General features: G+C 42.0%; 1 protein-coding gene and 1 long non-coding RNA gene across 2 annotated transcripts in view; one reads left to right on the plus strand and one right to left on the minus strand.

The window, feature by feature from the left end:
• Positions 1-17,683, plus strand: part of LOC114598821 (uncharacterized) — a 38,147-nt gene extending 20,464 nt beyond the window's left edge. The window contains exon 3 of the long non-coding RNA XR_013392880.1: positions 15,201-17,683. This is a non-coding gene — a long non-coding RNA (uncharacterized LOC114598821). The remainder of the gene's footprint in view (positions 1-15,200) is intronic.
• Positions 1-19,726, minus strand: part of ADGRL2 (adhesion G protein-coupled receptor L2) — a 560,560-nt gene that overhangs the window by 496,184 nt on the left and 44,650 nt on the right. The gene's annotated exons all lie outside the window — the stretch shown is intronic.

The raw sequence follows: 19,726 nt of genomic DNA on the forward strand, positions 1-19,726 counted from the left end.
AAAGAATTTAAAGTGGATTGGTGACCCTTTCCTTCAAAATTATAGGAAGGGCTTCGTATGCCAGTGTCACCATTTCCTTCATTCGGTGCAGGTATTTTATTTTCAGGATAACGGTTGCCATATGTCCTCTTTTTCCAGGATACAGCATCTTTTTCATGGGTACGTAAAATGAGAGTCGTCACAGCGATCCATAGTTAAAAGTAGAAATCGGCAAATGTGTCCTCTTTTTTGCTCTTCAAAATATGGCAACCCTAAACAGGACTCTGTTTTTGCACCTACACACATACACACACACACACCTCTTTTAATTGTTCTCTGAGATGTGGGGGGGGGAGAGGAAAACCTGGACATTCTGGGATCAAATCAGAAACTGGCACGGCTTCTGTAATTCTGTAACTGTCCCAGGAAAATAGGGGCACTATGCAGTCACTGGGGATGCGGGTGGCGCTGTGGGTTAAACCACAGAGCCTAGGACTTGCCAATCAGAAGGTCGGCGGTTCGAATCCCTGCGATGGGGTGAGCTCCCGTTGCTCAGTCCCTGCTCCTGCCCACCTAGCAGTTCGAAAGCACATCAAAGTGCAAGTAGATAAATAGGTACCGCTCCGGTGGGAAGGTAAACAGTGTTTCCATGCGCTGCTCTGGCCACATGACCCGGAAGCTGTACGCCGGTTCCCTCGGCCAATAAAGCGAGATGAGCGCCGCAACCCCAGAGTCGGTCACGGCTGGACCTAGTGGTCAGGGGTCCCTTTACCTTTTTATGCAGTCACTGATAGCCTTATCTTCCATGAATTTGTCTAATCCTCTTCTAATCAATCCAAGTTCGTAACCATCACTACATTTTGTGGGAGTGAATTCCATAGTATGCCCTGCATGAAGAAGTGTCTCAAATCTTCCAACATTCAGCTTCACTGAATGGCATTGAATTCTAATATTATGCAATACCAGACCTTGGGTATGCAAGGTTCAATCCTGAACATCTCTAGGTAATAAGTGTCAGGAGCTCATCCTACACTCGAGTAGGACCCTGGCAGAGACACATGCCCGACTTGCACGTTCTCTCCCTCCTGGTCGTTCATTCGGGAGCTTCAAAAGCTTTCTTCTGCCCAAACATCACAGCGACCGATGCCAACAGACACCAGCACACTTAGGGATCCGCAGAGTCTACACAGTTCATGTGACCGACCTCAGCAACTCAGCATTTTGGCTAATCTACTTCATTTACATATAAACACACATTGAGCACTGCAACCTGGCTCCCTCTCTCTCTAGCATCAGACAGCAAAGAGAAAAAGAACAAAGGACAACAGTCCCACTTCATGGAACACAGTAACACAAACACCCTGTCTCTGTTACTTCCCACTCTGTGGAGTCAAAACATATACCGTCATATGATAGACAAAAATCCCATGATTGCCATCATGGAGCAGGAATTCTAACAGGCTTCCATAATGAGAAAACGCCTTCTGGAAACTCTGGAGAGCTGCTAGTTATCAGAGTAGATGGATCAGTGGTCAGACCTGGCATAAAACAACTTTCTATTGACTCTGATGGCAGTACTGAAGTGGGTGTGAGCACAGGCCATTGACTGAATTCACTTGGCAACTGATAATGGTAAGTAATTTTTTGGTGATAAAAGGCAATGGTATTTAACTTAAGATGCCCAACTATATACAAGCTAGTCAGATTGTTAAACATAATGCATACATCTTTGGCCAATGGATAAGGTATAGAACAGGTTCAGAGTAAGAACATTTTTATCACTCTTCTTTTGGTGATTGATTGAGTCACTTCTTTTATGATTATACACCTGCATTTAATACATATAGAAAATAGCATATAACCTACACCACATATGTCAATGGTATGGCACTGCATGTTTACTCAGGATATACATTTATATCTATATATCTATAGCTGTATCTGGGAATCTGGAATCTAACCTGCTTTCCTAGTTTGTATTTGTACAACACACTAAGATGATCTATGCACTGATTACCTGCTACTTTTTCTAAAGAAGGGCAGAATGCCTTCTCTGTAGGAATCTCACCACGTGTAAAGTGATCCTGGCAGACCAGATTTTGCATCAAAAGCCACCCCACCCACCCTAGTTCAAGATTTACAATTGTCATTTTTTAAACAACATAAAAATAAATGGATTAAGCACTGCCATAAATGCTTTTATCAGCAACGTGACAATTTCTGAATGATGGCCACTTAGGAAAAAAGATAACGATGAACAGAAGGCTTGAGATAAAAGATAAGGCAGCAAATGTTTCCATTAAAATGAATACACACACCAATCTTTAAAAGAAAAGCCTGTCTGTTCAACATGCACCAATAAACACCTAATGAATCCTGATTCCTAGATTTCATGGCTACATGCACATACTCAGGTCTGATTACCTATGCTGACACTTTAGTTTATATATTTAATTAGCATAAGATCTTTCTAGCTGTGGCTCCTTCCCCCACCCCTTATCTCTATTATCCAAATGTGCAAAAGACATTTAGAGCAGATTGGTAACAACCAAAGGAGCGGTGTTGCATGAATGATTAGAGAGGAAAAAAATATATTTTCCTTTTTTTTTTCGAAGGGGAAAATGCTAGTTGCTCAAGGAAGGAAACAAAAAAAATTTTTTTAAGAGGAAAAGGTGTTTTGTCCATGTACACAACACATTCATTAAAATGGAAAGTGACTGTCTAATTTGGATTGGAAATTTTGAACTTGCAGATCTGAGAATATGCAAGATTGAGGGGTGTGGTGGTGAGGGGAAGAGAAGACATATTTTGCTTTGATTAGCAGGTCTAAATCCACACAATCTGTTATTGTTCCATTTTATTTGGCTGAAGGGAATGTATGATTGAGAACATACTTTGTGACTTGACATATTACATACTTAAATCCCCTGATTTGCATTAGGTAACCCTGGAACACATGACTGCAAGTTACTGCTGACTTTGATATGCTGCCTCAATATCTCCACCAAGGCCAGCAAAGGCTTCCAACTATTATCAAATGTCCTTGGCAAATGTGAAAGTACATTTTACATGTACTCAAACAGGCAATCCCCCCCCCTATAAAGTAATGACAGATTTTGGACTAATGATAGTCATTTTCTTTATTTTCATGCAAACTTTCAATGACTTTGTTTGTCAAGCTATTTCTCTTATCTTTTTCCAAACAAAAAGCTGGGGGGGGGGGGGGATCTTTATGGAAGTCGACAGAAATCTCTTTGCTCTGTCTAAAGAGTTGTTGTCTCTAGGGAGTAAAATACAGACTAGGAATTCAAAGCAACAAAAGGTATGTTAGAAATGTTCCATTATGTGGATTTCACAAAAGAAGCCATTATATTTAGTCATTTGGGATCAATAGCATACCTCAGTTCTGTTCTCATTTATTAGGATAAACTGAATCACTAGTCTATAGTTAAGGTGCATCCTCATGAGTTGTTGGCTAATTAAACCAAACCCACTCTAGTCTTCTGAGGATGACCTCTATGCAAAAGCCATCAACACTTTCAACACTTGCAGGTATTTCTCACGTAGACAGAACTTGCACATGTACATCTTTTATCTCTCTTGAGCATGCAGAAGTTGGAGCCAACAAATGTAATTCTAATAGGCTCCCTCCATGATTTTACTGCTTTTATATGCTTTTACTTTTATTCCCTATGAAAACTATTTGCATGTTCAGACCTTTAAACCTCCCCCTTAAATAAATTCAGACAAGACACAAATTTTGGTTTGGTTTTTGGCAGAATTTAGGCCACAACTTTATTGATTACAGCAAGTGATTGGTTGCATAGGCTCTGGTTCGACTAGCTCCGTGCACCGTTGCAGGTAGCACTGACCCAGGGCATCAGCATAGGTGTGAACAGCTGGATAAGCGGGAAGCCGGGAACAGGCTATATCCGCCACCCAAATGCCCCCCTGGACTCAGGCACGGGCACAACCCCCTCACAGGGGTTGACCAAACCATTTGAGTCCTTGGATTCCTTTAACGGAATACCCTTCACATAGGGATGGTGAGAGTGTTCTCCCATCCCTATCACCTGAACCACAGCCGATCTGCAACCTTACAAGTTGTGATGATTTGCTACACGGCAGGCGAAACCCAAAAGGCACCAGCCAATCAGCCAAGTGGGGAAAATTCCTGCCGTGCCCCTGTCCCAATGACAGACAACACACAACAGCATACCAAGGTCAAGCGCACAGCCCTAAATATAGGGAGAGGTGGGTGGGTGTTCCAATGCACGCACCGAAAGAGGAAGCTCTGGGTCACGTGCATGGGCATAAATAGGTCCCTTTATCCATTTAGCTTGCATCCCATTGGCCTGATTAAAACCAGCATCAAGCGACCTACCAATTGGGTGTTATCAATTAACCCACCCACAACACAGGGTTTGGTTGCCAGGTCTCACCGCAACACGTGCCCTCTTTAAGGGAGGACCCAATTCATATTTTTTTTTTCACTTGATTCCAAATAGAACTTCTAAGTGGTTTACAAACTTTGGCAAAGGTTCAGTCTTTTAAATTCATAAATCCATGTTTATCTGATTTTACATTAAGGAACTTGAAATGTGCTTTCTTTGAGAGAACTGCAGAAATGAACAGTGCTGACTAGCAGCGTGTTTCAAACCCATAATCCGCTGTGCTAGATGAGGTCTCAGTGGGGTGGAGGTGCCCCCTTTGTCCAGGCTTGCCTTGTGCTGTTGGCCTCCATCAATAGCGAATTTTAATCTCATGGTCGTGGGCTCAAGCCAAAAGATTCCTTCATTGCAGAAGGTTCGACTAGATGACACTCACAATCCCTTCCAACTTTAGAATTCTATGATTCTGTGTAGAAGTTCTATTTTGTTTCCCCAAATTGTGAAGCCAAATAACCAAATACGCAACAATAATCCATGCTACGTTACACTATCGGGAAAGAGGAGGCCCCTTCAAGAATACAGTGGTACCTCAGGTTACATACGCTTCAGGTTACATACACTTCAGGTTACAGACTCTGCTAACCCAGAAATATTACCTCAGGTTAAGAACTTTGCTTCAGGATGAGAACAGAAATAGAGCGGTGGCGGCACAGTGGCAGCAGGAGGCCCCATTAGCTAAAGTGGTGCTTCATGTTAAGAACAGTTTCAGGTTAAGAACAGACCTCCAGAATGAATTAAGTTCTTAACCCAAGGTACCACTGTACACACATCATACCCTTCCTATTCCCCTATTTATAAAATTGGCACAATAACCTTGCTTGGGATTGCTGAGATGAAACAAAGAGCAAAGCATGATATGTATGTATCCCTTTATTTATTAAGACAATTATACACTGGTACCTTGGTTTACGAATTTAATCCGTTCTGGAAGTCCGTTCTTAAACCAAAGTGTTCTTAAAACAAGGCGTGCTTTCCCATAGCAGTGGGGGACTCAATTTACAAATGAAACACACTCAACAGGAAGCAAAACATGCTCTGCTTCCAAGGCAAAGTTCACAAACCAAAACACCTACTTCCGGGTTTGCAGCGTTCTTAATCCAAGTTGTTCATAAACTAAGCTGTTGTGAAACCAAGGGACCACTGTACCACTCATTATTCCAGGTTGGTTTGCAACAGTTCCCATAAAAACCAGTAACATGAAACCAGAAAAATTGAAAATTGAAAATAGAAAAATACAAAATGCTGAAAGCCTGGCAATAAAAAGAAGCAAGTGCTTAAGTGAATCACAAAGGGTGGAGAGTGCAAAAATGATTGCTCTGTCATTGCAAGCCTTTCTGCTTGCCTGACAGAAGGAAGTTCCACACACTGTTTTGAGGTTTCTCCAGAGCAGGTTTTCTGGAGGCATAGTGGGGTTGTGGGGTTAGCACACAGGGGAAGCAGGGGAAGGAATGCCCTATAGTGGGAGTCCTTGTGCTGGAACTAAGTAGCCAAATCCGGCCCAAAATGTTCAGCAAGAGTGCCCCAAACTGGCCAAGGTTGGTACTTGCCTGACACCTAGAGGAGCTGATTCTGAAAGCTGGGTGTCACTGTAGAGAAGGCCCCCTGGTTGCAGACCAGAGTGACAGACCTCACCATCTCAGTGGGTGGGCAGGACTCTACAGGAAAAGGCATTCTCTTAGTGAACCTAGTCCCACGTCGCTCAAGGCTTCATACATCGACTACATTACTTTGAACTTGACCCAGTAGCAAGTTGGCAGCCAGTGCAATGCTTGATGTCACGTGTGCAGCACAGGAATAGGAAGATCAATGTTCTTCCAGGGGAGTGTCAATGGCAATCACCAGGGTTTGTGAACAAGTCACAGTTTGCAGCAAATCACACATTCGATGCTTTATAGTTTGGCCTAAAAAGTTTAGGCACTAGCCTTTGTATGTGTGTGGTAATTCAGTCCCTTGTTACTGACAGCACTTTCTAATGTTAAGCACCTGTTGGTTGTTATATTTCCTCAGAGCGCATTCCCATATTTGTCTGCTTGCTGCTCAGATATGCTCCCCACATCTTGTAATCATTATTGTACTCTGGAGAGAAAGGAGGGGGCAAAAGGACGGGTTTCAAAGTATGTTTCTGCCCAATTCATTTTGACTCTGTTTGGAGACCAAAGCAAAGCTTTATTGAGGCACGTCCTTCCTCAGCTATTCATCACAGCTAAGCTGAGATATAAGCAGCAATAATATGGCTTTGGATAGATTAGCAGAGCCATCTCACTTGTCATGCCTTGTTTTGGCTTTGAAGCTTCCTTCGTTATTTGTCATGCATAATCCCCTTCTGCAGCTACCCCTGGGCCCATTTTCACTGTCAAGGGAAAACCAGGGGGGGAAAAGTCTCACTGTTTCAGTCATATCTCCCTGGAGACCACAAGTGGGAGATAAAAGCCCTCTTCATGAGCCTGTGTGAATACATGGGATAAATTTGGCCCCTGATGCTGCCACACACAGCAACCATGCTTCCTTGGCTGAGTCTGAAGGGGGCAATTTTCACTACATGAAGGGGTTCCTGGTTCAGACTCAGATGCCCCCCTTCAAACTCAAGTGCCCCCCTTCAGAAACAGCCAATCATGCATTGATTCAGGAGCATGACCAGCACATGGATCATCAAAAGTGGTCAAAGCTTGTCTCACTGATTCCTGCAGGTCCCCAGAAAATGTCTGATAAGGGTTTTTATCGCATGAGAACATTATCTTACAGAACAAGTAATTGCCATTGCAATTAATATCCATAAGTCGATGTTGCATGCATTCTTCCTGGTCACGCTAAGCCTCTCATGTGTGCACATCCTAGCATGAGCATGCTTGGAATTCCCATATCTCTCTAAGAGAGAAGCACCCTAGTGCCTCTTTCAACAAATTGTCATTATAGAGCTGCCACTGTAGTTGCTTGGCTGAAGAACCGGAGGCCGGGGTGAGGAGGAAAGTTGGAAGATAGCAATTTCCACAGCTATTCCCTGCTCCTCTATGTAGCCAAAGCCCAGTTACTGCAATGCAAAGGGAAGATGAAGGTATGCCATGCAGCTCTAGACAACACCTATCATCCCAATTCATATTATCACATGCTTCATGCAGTACAGTGGTACCTCGGGTTAAATACGCTTCAAGTTACATGCGCTTCAGGTTACAGACTCCACTAACCCAGAAGTAGTACCTCAGGTTAAGAACTTTGCTTCAGGATGAGAACAGAAATCGTGCTCCGGCGGTGTGGGAGCAGCAGGAGGCCCCATTAGCTAAAGTGGTGCTTCAGGTTAAGAACAGTTTCAGGTTAAGAACAGACCTCCAGAACAAATTAAGTACTTAACCGGAGGTACCACTGTACAGGGAACACATTATCAAATGTTCCATACGGTAAAGACACTATGGTTAGTTAGTCTCATAGCAATATGGTACATTAGTGCCACAGCTTCTGATGCCAGCTTGGGGGGGGGGGGAATCTGAACATATGAAATAACTGTACTGCAGGGTACAGCCTTGTTTGCAATCTGTTGTCCATATGCTCTTTTTATAGGCACATTTCCTCCCCTGGTGCATTAAGTTTTCTATATGATACAAGCAACACTCTGATACATTAATGCAATATTAAAATAAGCTTTCTAAAATGCTATTTCTCATTCTTTTGAAAACCTTCCGGGTTTTCCCATTGTCTGATATTTTTTACCCCGGAACCAAGAAATGATCAATAAACAACAGAGAAAAGAACGCTTAAAAGTTATTTGAATTAAGAGATGGGGATTTTGCTGATTGCTAGTACATGATGAATCTCATAATAGATTTCTATAATCATGATGCATTTTCATAAAAAGAAAAAGACAGATAGCTTCAAGATTTGCTCATTACAAATGTGCTCTTCATCATTTCACTCATTTTGTTTCGCTTTTTTTTTTTTTACTACCTGAACAGATTTCTGAGTGATTGCCAGTGGTTTATAGAGGTTGTATCCCAACAGGCCCTGTTGCCACCGCAGTATAGCAAGTGTGGTTTCTGCAGAATTGTTATAAACAATGCTGAAACGAGGAAGATGTCATGCACCAGATACAAATCACAGCCAGTTGCAAACATAACAGGTTTACATTTCTTTGGAGTGAGATGCGAACACATGATAACGGGGTGTGTGTGGGAAATCATTCATCGTCCTTATTGCAGTGTGTGTGTGTGTGTGTGTGTGTGTGTGTGTGTGTGTGTGTGTGTCTTGGGCCACTGCCACACTTGTCACAGAGAAACAAGATAGGCATAGAATGTGCTGACACCAGAAAGGGAAAGGGAAATCAAAGTTGATACGGTTTTGCATTCCTACCTGTTGCAGCCCTGCCTTGTCTAAGAATGTGCTGGCAACTCTGTGATCACGTATGGCCATACTGAAAGCTGCTAGCTGGTTGCCAGGCTGCCTCTTCCCACTTTTCCTTCCAGTGTTCATGCTACACATTTTGTCTGCATGTGGTTTAACTTTTCTGAACACACAGCAAGATTGGGCCCAGACTACATTTTGGGATGGTTTTTATGATGAGTGTGTCTCTGTCCCCTTGGACACACTCCTTCCATTAAACATGCTTTTGTTATTGACACCATAAGAATATATCCCTTGTATTCTGAAATGGGGTAGCTGGCCTTGACATGAAAGCAGTGACATCAGGTTGGGGGGGGGGAGTAAGGAGCAGAATAAAAACAGCTGTTATCCACTTGTACTATTCCTCTCCTCCTTCTTTTCCTCTTAAGAACTGTAAGATAATGATGTGGAACAGTGGGTTGCCTCCAGCCATAAGAGCTTTTTCCACAAAACTGAGTTGCCATGTGTTTGAATCATGACTCTTCCCCACAGTCCCTAATGTGCTCATTTTGGCTCTCCTCATGGCTGCTGGTTGTTTAGTGAGGTGATAAATGTGAAGGAGGAAAACCACCTTTGATAGATACTCAATTGGACACGCGAGTAGGCATGTCTCTGGTAAGTAACCCACTAACATTAGGAGCGATGGCTGTAGGCTCTTGTTGTGTGATTTTCTTCACTGGGAACAAGTAATAGCTATTCCCCCATATCTAACTAGAGAGCACTAGACTGGTCAGAATTAATCAAGGCACATTTAAAACTATTACAGCTGCCTCAAAAGAACTTCGCTTGGGATAACTTCTCTTGGCTAGGGAATAAGAAATAGCCACATTCTGACAAAGGAGTCCCGTCAAGAACTTGGGGCTTTAAGGGAAGAGACTGATGTTGTTAGAGAGCCATGGGGGGGGGGGCTTTATTAGTTTAATTTCCATTCAGCCTTCCCTCATCCCCAGACCGTTCCCAAAGATTTCGCTGCGTTGGCCTGGACTGACAGGCCTAAACTGTATGTAACTCCCAGAGGCCTCTGTTCATATTGCTGATGTTGCCAAGTGACTATAGCACAACTCATCCATATCCCTTCTCCCAGCCAATGATTTATGGGCTCAAGATGGATCAACCAGTGGAGGCCATAACTCCCGTCTCTTTGCAGGAGAGAATGGCCATTTCCTCCTTTTAATGAATTGCAATTGTTAGTGGATAATGCTTAAAACTCTCTCTCTCTCCCCCACTCTCTTTTTAGGAGGAAAAAAAATCTATTCTAGAAGTGTGCTGAGGGCACATGTATTGAAAAATGCTCAAAACATCAAAAGAGTCATTTTCAAGTAAACCAGCATTTAGCCCATTATCCTGGCTTTGTTTGTGTGGGGCAGGGAAGCATACCCCCCTTAGGGCTACAGCACTAGAAATCCAATGAAAACAGACTCTTCCATGGAATCTTCTTGGTTTGATTATAAGGCAGAAAGAAAAGGTAGTTCTATGACACATTTGCACTTCTCTTTCTGGCCCTTTATGGAATGTGCAGGTGCCAAAGCTTTTTTTTTTAAAAAAAATCAAAAACAATTCAGTGAGCAATTTCATTTGAATTCTAAGAAAGGTCATGGACTGATGCTGATTTATGGGAATTGTCTTGCTCAGCACTAATACTTGGGAGTCTTTGTTAATACTTGAATCCTGAATGCTGCCAAAGATTTTATCCAACACATCTGTTTGTTTCTATGAGGCTGTGAAACTGAAGAGCTCCAGGGCAAGGCACAATGGAAAATATTAAAGGATTGATGAGGCAAGCACTGATGAGCATTGATTTCCCTATGGATATGGATATATAGGGCCAGTCCAAGACATTTTGCTGCCTGAGATGGACCAGATAATGGTGCCTGGCTGCTGCTTGCTCCATCACTGCTGTCTCCTCCCCATTCATGCAGCTGGTATCTGTATCTGCAGTGACTATGGCTTGCTCCTCCTCTTCCTCTTTCTTTTCCTTCTCCTCCATCCCCAATGGGGCAGCCATTGCATCCCACAGTGCCTCATTTTGCTGAGGGTGAAGGCTGCAGAGAGCCATAGGTAGGGAATGGGTGAATGCCAGTTTCATTTCTCTCAGCTTCTAATCCCCCCCCCCCCAGTCTTAAATTCAGTTCTTCACAATTGCATCCCAGTTTGCATTAAAAAACAAACAAACTTCTAATGAACGTCAGTAGCATTTTTGTCTGAATTTCTCCAAACGTACACATACATACATGCAATTTTGTGCTTAATATAAGTGTTTTTTTGTTACAGTATTCATTAATACAAAGCACTGCCATGATATTTCTCCTTTTTGGGCTGCCATGGCTGCCACTTTGTGCTGGCAGCCACGGCCCTTTCATCAAGATATGAGTACCAAAAAGCACTGCTGATTGGCTTCCCCAATCACACACCCCCCCCAGCTGGCACCTCTGTCACAAACTCTATGCAGCACTTTTAAAATGTAAGATTTTAATTTTTTTTTAAAAAAATTGCAGCTACCATCTTGTCTTCAGAGGGGCGGAGGAAGGGGGTGCGGTGGGTGCGGACTGCGCCGGGTGTCACCACTGAGGGGGGTGACAAAATGCTGGGCAGCACTCACCATGGGGCCTGCAGCGTGCCCGAGCCACGCGTCTCTCCTGGGAGTGACACTGTGGCTTGAGCGCCCGCAGGCTCCGCGCTGCCCCAAATGGTCCACCTGCGGCCTCCCCCTCAGCTCTAGGGCGGCTGAGTGGGAGGAGGCAGGCAGACTCCTCGGAGGCCCCACAGAGCATCCTGCCCCGGATGGCCTCGCCCCTGGGTGCAGGGCACGTACACCGCCCCAGGCACCCGAACGGCTTGCTCCACTGCTGTGTCTTCATATTCCGTCTGTCACTTAATGCATGAGGCAAACTATTGTGTGGGATGGGCCATACCTCAGTTGGTAGAGTATCTTCTTTGCATGCATTCCAGGTTCAATCCCCACTATCTCTAGGATGGGCTGGGAAGATCACTTTCTGGGGAGTCAGTGTAGGCATTACTATGCTAAATGGGCCAATGGTATGACTTGGTATATGACAACTTCCTATGTACTTATGGGGTCTATATTTAAAAAAATAGCCTTCAGAATAATTTAAACCCTTCCACCATCCTTGTATAACAACACATTCTTTGTGCCACTGGGAAGGCATTCAATGTTTACTGCACACTGTCATCTCAGTAGGGGCCACCTCAAGCTCCCTACGCAAGTCCATTTAAATGAATTAGATGGTGCACAAACAGCAACAAAAGTGTTACTCCCTGTGTTACCCTTCTGTGCTAGACATTATTTCATTTATTACCTACACTTTTGGAACTCCCTGCCCATTAATATTATTCATTTGTTTTGGTGCCTGCTTAAAAAAAAGCATTTGTTTCAGCAAGTCTATCCATGCAATTGTGTCGCCTGATTTTACTAGGTATAAGTGTTTTAAAACGGCTTATTTTATATTATATTTTAACCTTTTAAAAAATGTAACTAGTTTTTAAAGTTTGTTTTATTAGCATTTTAAATCAATATGTTAGACTTAGAGGTATTTTGTTCCAGTATACAGAATGTTAAATAAATAAATGAAATAAATTATGTTTGTATCTTACTCTTAATTTATAAAGCTCAGAGCATCTTAGAGCATCTGTTTCCAATGGCCTCCCAGACAGTCACTGATCAGGTCCACAACTTATTAGTTTCACCATTCCTTTAGGATTAGGAGCTGCAAGACCAATCAGAAATTGACAAAATGCTTCTTAGAAGGTATCTGAAATAATAGGTATGTTGAAGGGAAGATGGAGTAAATCTTCTACTGCAAATCTACATCTGGGATGTTTAATAGCTACTATCAAAATCAAAGATGGCATTCACTGGAAACTGGGATTTGCTCTGAAATACCAATTTAATATAGATAATTCTTTGTGATTTCTGGGGGGGGATTTAATCAAAGTATTATCAGCCAAGCTTTGTTAGCATTAATTGGGTCTTCTGGAATTTGGGAGTATATGTTGGTGCAAATAAATGAGCTTTGCCTACAGAAAATCCTTAAAGGGGTAAGGTTATTATTGGATGGCCAACGACGAACGTACGCTCAGCCCAAATAGTATTAGACTTGGTGATAAAATATTCTACAATAGTTTGATAAGGAAATATTAAAATTCTTTGAAACCTGTCGTGTTCTTTGTGAGTTGTGGCTAAGGTCCAGAAATATGGCTTTTAAGATTGGCATTATGTTTTTATGTTGCCTTATTGCTTGGCTGTGCCGTATTTTATATTTTTTTGTCAGGTGGGGTTTGTGTTTGTTAGAGATTATAAATTTCTTTGTGAAGGAAGTTCCTTAAAAAGGGAACTGAGAATGTGTTAAATGGTTCCTTAAAAAGCAGCATATCCATTTTATATACACTAATAATGACAATAGTAATAAACGCTTCTCGTCCTTGATTTCAGTACACTGTGACTCAATTAAGTCTATGACTATGATCCAACTTTCTAAAAGGGGGAAATGGTGGCAGTGAAGAAAAAGGAAACCAAATCACAAAAATGGGGAATGTCTTGACCATTGGAGAGAGGGATGCTCTTTGAAGCATAGGGAGAAGTTTGAGAGAAAGCATGGAGGGAGAGTGGGGGCTGATAATATATGGGCTGTGCATAATGGAAGGAGATATAAGAGAGAAGATGTTGTAGTCTGAGCAGAGAGATTGAGATTGCACGGAGTTGGCCCAGATGACCCATGGAGTCCCTTCCAACTCTACAGCTCTATGATTCTATAAGTGTACTAGAACTCCACGTAGTAGTAGTAGTAGTAGTAGTAGTAGTAGTAGTAGTAGTACTTTATTATTTGTACCCCGTCCATCTGACTGGGTTGCCCCAGCCACTCCGGGCAGCTTCCAGCATAGTGTATTTGGTAGGTAGGTAAAGGTAAAGGACCCCTGGATGGTTAAGTCTAGTCAAAAGCGACTATGGGGTTGCGGCGCTCATCTCGCTTTCAGGCCAAGGGAGCCATCATTTGTTCACAGACAGCTTTCTGGGTCATGTGGCCAGCATAACTAACCCGTTTCTGGTGCAACAGGACACCATGACAGAAACCAGAGAGCACGGAAACACTGTTTACCTTTCCGCCGCAGTGGTACCTATTTATCTACTTGTACTGGTGTGCTTTCGAACTGCTCAGTTGGCAGGAGCTAGGACCGAGAAATGGGAGCTCACCCCGTCACGTGGACCCAAACCGCCAACCTTCTGATTGGCAAGCCCAAGAGGCTCAGTGTATTGCATAGTATATTTGGTATGAAGATTGTGACTGTTACGTTTCATATTTGCCATGTCTGGCCCATGTAGGTTTATGGAAGCACTCCAAAACAACTATCTATTTTCAGAGTGTTATCTCCAGAGGATGGGCAAAGCACAGATTGCACAAAAGTAATTTATATGGCTTCATATTTTATTTTGTTTTAAATACAACTAACCAAATTCATCTTGTCTTGCATCCCACTCCTAGAATTAGCTCACCAGATAGAACACTGAGGATATTGTGACAGACATTTAGTTGTAAAGGAAAGTGATATTACTCTTTTTTTTAAAAAAAAAGGACAACACAATTTAAAAGATACTGTTCAGAGAGAGGAGGAGGAAACATTCATAGTTAATAAAACAAAATAGTATTCCTAAACCTACAGAGGGTTCCATACAACGGCTGCCATCGTTGAAAATCTTCCAAAGGCTTTTGTCTGGAAGCATTGCTGAAAAGATCAATTTTAAATAGCTCTGGCTGTAAACAAGGCATCCACTGTTTCTTTTTCAAGCGAAAACCCTTCTGTATATTATCATTATTTCAAGGCTTCAGCAAACAGGTTGCTTAAAAATATATATCCATGTTCAGTCATAAAAGGCAGGTTGCAAACGTAATAACATTTTTTATGTGAAAATGATTGCGCTAACTTCAGCTATTTCACTGCACAATATGCTTTTATGAATGATTTTACTATTAGAATCACTGTCACCAATAAAATAGACTAGCGCATTAGCTTTATAAAGAAAATTAAGGTGATTTTTCTTTTAATAGCAATCGTCAGGAAGAAGGGCACCAAAAAGAATGCCAAAAAAGCAACCCTGCTCTGATTTAATAATATCAGTTTCCATAAATTTTTATATATATTTCCCCCCTTTCCCTCAGATTCTGGTCGTGTGCCAAAGGATAATTTCCACTACACCAGTTGTGTTCCATAAAAAAAATGGTAAAAATCAATTAGAGTCATATATTCTTGAAGAGCACCTAAATATATGGAAATGTTATTAAGTTAAAGCCTATTTTGTTGTTTCTGGCAATGCTTCTCCAAATTGTGTCCAAACCACTTTGTTTCACTGCAGAATAAAGGAAGCTATGTGTTTTCTTTTCTTGGCAGGTTAGGGTAGAACTAATACAGAGAGGAACTGCCTTGTACAGCATGGGGTGCCGCGGAAGCTGGTTAACCAATGACATCACCCCCACCACAAAGGCCAGTCTCCAGGCTTTGGAAATCAGAACAAGCTGCTGTCCAGTCACGGGTGCCATTGACTGAAAGATATATACTGTTAACAGAGCAGGGGGTGGGGGAGAAGGTATGTAATTCTATAATGAAATTTCACCTATGAGCTTATACACACTGTATGCAAGTTAATGCACTGCTGAACAATACAGCTCAATAATACTTTGCTATTGAGTATATCTCTGGTCCCACGGATATTAATGTGCCTAGATTTTTTTAAAAAATACAACCCTGGGTATAATTTCAGATAAGGTCTCATGTAAATAACCATTTTTGCATTGTGAGAATGTGTATCCAGCAAACATAGGAGATGGTCTCCTTATGGAGAACTGGGCAGCAAAGTTTCTAAGAGTGAGATAAATGGTGGTGCTGGTTACAGAGACTCTGTTCTGTTTCAAGTACTGAGGCAAGACAAGGTACCATGGACAGCTCCCTGCCCCTCAGATTGGCTACTTCATGAGAACATACTTTGTAAACCCTCTCAGTTGTTGTTTCAGCAACAGTCAGCCAAAGCTCTGTCTCAATAGCTACTGTATCTCCACCTTCACTGAAAGGAGTCTGTTCATTTAAAGGGACCCTGTTAGTGGAGTAGGAGAGCTGAAAAAAATTCACATCTGGCAACCAATGAGCCCCTTTGGTTTCAGATAGTACATGGGTAGATGAGTCTAAAAAGCTCAGAGCGCACATTTTCTCTGTCCTCTAGCGGTTATGGTGGCTCATTTGCCAGTTGTATTTAACATTAACTCTGAAAGTGTATACTTGATTCTGACCAAACTAAGCCTCCTAGAGCACAATATACATCCAGAGGCTTCGTCCGGTCAGAATCGGGTATAAATTTCCAGAGCTAACACTAAATACTTTACTTCTGGTAAATGACCCACCAACCGCTAGAGGGCCATGAAAATTTGTGTTCCAGACTTTTTAGGATCATCTCCTCGTGTACTATCAGAAACCCAAGGGGCACATTTGCACCAGGCTTTTGAGCTGGTGTTCTCTAAGGAGAGTGTCCTCAGGCCAGAAGGATACTGGCACCATGGACTCTTCTTGTGGAAATGCTTCCTTTTTGTTGAGTGCTTCTGGGACTGGCCCTCAAGATCATTCCCTGAATCTCTGAGCTCATCTCCTGAAGGAGAGTTTGACCTTAGGATCACAACTGGCTAAGCTGCAATATATGTATAATGTGCAGTGAAGGAAACTTCAGCACGGGCCTAGCATATCCTATCTCCAGTCAGTCCCTTCATCTCCCCTGATGACAGAGGTTGTACAGTCATAAAAGTTAATGCTTGCACTTTTTCTAAGTGCTCGAAGTTCCTTACGTAAGTTCTCCAGTGTTCATTACAGGAACACAATAATAGGTAGTCCAGTATTTATGATCCGCATATTATAGGTGGGGAGTGAGACTGAGAAATAATGGTTTGAATAAGGTCACCAAATGAGATTATGGTTGAATTGACATTTGAATAATGGATCCTAGGCTCATAGGTGATGCTTTTAATAACTATACTTCACCAGGTTTGAGGCCTGATTCATGGGCACTTGGAAATAGGGCATCTGAGAGCTGTTCAATATGCAAAGGACCTGTGTTTTCTACTAAATTTTCAAGAAAAAACCCAAACCCCTTACCTCTATATAAGGAAGTCATAGACTCAGTTCAGAAATCATGCCAAATCATGGCTTGTGAGTCGTATATTTTGCATCCCGAACCATTTTTGAGCTTCCAAATGCATACCAATCGTATCATGGTTTAAAACTATTTGCTTTCATTCCATTTCTTTCCTCTCAGTAATCAGCTTCAAAAATTCATTCCTTCTCCATAGTGCAGAAGCACAGCATGGAGGGCCAGCAATGGCCATAGCTATAGTCAAGCAATTCAGATATCATGCCAAACCATAATTAGCAAAAACAAATAATGGTTTGTAAACCCTCTTCAAACCATGGTTTCTGACTCTGGTTTGCTGGCTGCACACAAACCATGATTTGGCTGTGAGTCCTAGAAGACCTTCTCCCTGCCTTGTATGCCATTTTTTCCCACTTGGCCTGGGAAGGTGGGGCCCTGACTGACTCCAGCTACAAAACCTGAGGCTGCTGAAGAAGCCAGAGACCATCCTGGGTCTAAGTGCAGACCCAGGTCATCAAGCCTAAGCTTTCAGAGCTGCTACCTGTCATGAACCACCATGGGCAGGATTGGCCGCAGCAGATATGTTCTATGCTTATGATAATATCTTATTCTCTTGCTGATTGTGCTGTTTTAAATGTGCATTTTATATTTGACTTCATTTAGTAATTCTTTCTTTTTGAATGTTTTAGATAAAAATATATTTGGTTAACTTTGCTACATTAAATGTGCATTCTGTAGTTGACCTCCTTTGCAATGTTTTATTTTGAAATCTTTAAGATAATATTTTAGTTTCCTGTTAATTATGTTGCTTTGAATGTATACTTTATATCAAACTTCTGCAGTAATGGTTTATTCTGGATTGTGTTATTCATTGTAAACCGCTTTGAGGTTTACTCCCTTAAAAATATAAAGTCGTATAGAAAGGAAATACATAATAGATAAAATAAAAATTGTTTATCAGTTCAGACATCACACCAAGCCATAGTTAAGGTTTAGTGTGAGTCAGCTCATAGTTTCTTTTGAAGTGTAATGAACTCTTGTGAAATACGAAGAACCAAAAGTGCAGAAACTTTGGAAAGAAGGAAGAAAACAAGAAGGAGATAGTTCAAAGCAAGTTGTACAGAGGTCATTAGTGTGAAGCATACATGTGAACTTGATGATAGAGCAACCAAAATAATGTATCCGCTCTTGTATCGGCCCTGTCCATTTCAATTGGCATTGCATAGACTCCATATGTCCACAATGCAGAGTCGAGCTCTGAGAATGCACCAGTTGCCACACCACACCTCTCTATAAGCCTCTGGTATAGTCTGGCAATGTATTTGCATCAATATGGCTTAACACCTAGAGATGCTTTTGTGTGAATGGACAAGAAAGCACATGGACTTCCTTGCGCAGAAGCCGCTCAATAGGAAAATGGCGTTTGCTGCCCTGTTTTAAGGCAACTATCCCACCTGCACTTCCTTGGGAGTAAGTCCCGTAAGTGAACATAATAGGGTTTACATCCAAGTAAAGATACTTAGAACTTGGCAATGCATGAATGCTTTCTTTATACACTTAGGGTATGGAGGACATAAATCAGGGGAAGTCCTACCATTAGGTAGAGTGTGGCAAGTGCCTCAGGTGGCAGATGCTCAGCAGCACCAACAGCCACCACGTTGTGATCTTCCTGATCCTCCAGACATTCACCTCTGCTGCCACATGGCCTCTGGGCATTCTTATATAGGCCCAGATTTGGTGGATGGTGTTATTCCACCACTAATGTTAAAGTAAGACGCGGTTGTCAGTCTAGTTGGCTTATAGGAGTGAAGATGGAAGAGGCACCCATTTTGTCCTTCACTACAGGCAACAAAGCACCTTGGGTTGGCCCTGATTAAATTGTAATATCAGGGCAACACCCACAGGCTTCATTGGATTACATAATTACTTTCTGCTGAAGGAGATGAAGAGAAAAATCCACTGACCATCAATCTAGCAATAAATAAGTTATGATCTGAAAGTTTATACTGCAACGAGCATTAATGTTGTTTGAAAGTCCCTGGCATCTTCCTCGGGATCCTCTTGCCTATTTATATATTTTATTTTTTTGCAATGCCTGAAGTTAGCGTTTCAGTATAAATGGCAACATCTATGCAAATTTTACATTAAATAATTCATACCCCCCAGGCTTCCTTGCTTTGCAGAACGCATTGCCAAATCAGAAGGCAAACCTTTAATTTACTGTCTTTCTGCACTGGTCATGCGCTTGTGTGTTTGTTTGTGTGTGTGCGCATGCATGTGTACAAGTGTGATTGATCGCCCTTGGCATGCTCCAAATATATTTTGAAATAACTGTACGTTAATTCTATTAGAGAGAGAACAATAAAACAAGAGTCTTTGGCGTTAGTTCTATCTATCATGGGAGTGCTGACACTGTCAACTGTAATTCCAGTGACTTTTGCTCTTAGTAGCAATAAAGCTATTTCTTCAGATTATTCTATCCTGCCCTCAGGGGCACTTATCCTGAAGTATAACCTTTTTCTCACACATGCTACTAGCAACAAAGTCTCCACAGCAATTACGTATCTTCTTCCCTACCAGTAGCAATGTCGCAGGCTGAAATGCTTCTTTCAAAGAGTCCGGATGAGCACGCCAGTGTTTTATTCCATCAAACCTTTGACCTTGCTAAGAGTTCTAATGTGTCCCCTCGCTGGTTTTGAAATCTTGTTCAGCTAAAACTCCAAAAGGACGTCAGAAATCTGAAAGCCAGTGTTCTATTGGAAGAAGAAAGGCTTTATTTACATGC

Source organism: Podarcis muralis, chromosome 5 (genome assembly GCF_964188315.1).
Source record: "Podarcis muralis chromosome 5, rPodMur119.hap1.1, whole genome shotgun sequence".
Taxonomy (NCBI): domain Eukaryota; kingdom Metazoa; phylum Chordata; class Lepidosauria; order Squamata; family Lacertidae; genus Podarcis; species Podarcis muralis.